This window comes from Chrysochloris asiatica, unplaced genomic scaffold, assembly GCF_000296735.1.
Source record: "Chrysochloris asiatica unplaced genomic scaffold, ChrAsi1.0 scaffold00122, whole genome shotgun sequence".
NCBI lineage: Eukaryota > Metazoa > Chordata > Mammalia > Afrosoricida > Chrysochloridae > Chrysochloris > Chrysochloris asiatica.
This window is the reverse complement of record NW_006408640.1, coordinates 2,429,267-2,430,334: the sequence shown is the minus strand read 5'-3', so window position 1 is coordinate 2,430,334 and position 1,068 is coordinate 2,429,267.

Here is a 1,068-nt window from a genome sequence, read left to right as displayed (position 1 = left end):
AGACTGTGGAACAGACCATCAATTGTTCATATGAAAATTCTAGCTGAAGCTGAAGAAAATGAAAACAAGTCCATGAAAGCTGAAATATGACCTTGAATACATCCAACCTGAATTTAGAGATCATCTGAAGAAAAGATTTGATACATTAAACACTAAAGACCAAAAACCAGAAGACAAAAACATCATACATGAAGAAAGCAAAAAGTCATTAAGAAGACAAGAAAGAAGGAAAAGGTCAAAATGGATGTCAGAAGAGACACTGAAACGCACCCCCAGTGTTGAGATGCTAAAGCAAATGAAGAAATGAGGAGGTCCAAGAGCTGAACAGAAAATTTCAAAGATCAGCTCAAGAAGATAAAGCCAAACATTACAACAAAATATGCAAAGATCTGGAATCAGAAAGCCAAAAAGGAAGAACATGCTCAGCATTTCTTAAGCTGGGGGAACTGAAGGAAAAATTCAAGCTTCAACTTTCGTTAATGAAAGATTCTCTGGGCAAATTATTAAATAATGCAGAAAGCATCAAGAGAAGATGGAAGGAATATGCAGAGTCGCTGTACTAAAAGGAAATGGTTTCATGTTCAACAATTTCAAGAGGTAGCATATGATCAAGAGCCAGTGACAATGAAGGAGGAAATCCAAGGTGCATTGAAGGAATTGGCAAAGAACAAGGCACCAGGAATCGATGGAATAAAAATTTAATTCTTTCAAGAAAGAGAGATGGCACAGGAGACACTCATCTCTGTTGTGATATTTGGAAGACAACTATCTGGCCGACTGATTGGAAGAGATCCGTATTTGTGCCCACTCCAAACAGAGGTGACCCAACGGAATGCGGAAATCATCAATCTCTTTGATATCCCATGTGAGTAAAGTTTTACTAAAGTTAATACAGAAATGGCTGCAAGCATGCATTGACAGAGAACTTCCAGAGGTTCAAGCCAGATTCAGAAGAGGCCGTGGAACGAGGCCAATGGATCTTGGCTGAAAGCAGAGAATATCAGAAAGATGTTTACCTGTGCTTTATTGACTATGCAAAGGCTTTTGATTGTGTGGATCATGACAAGC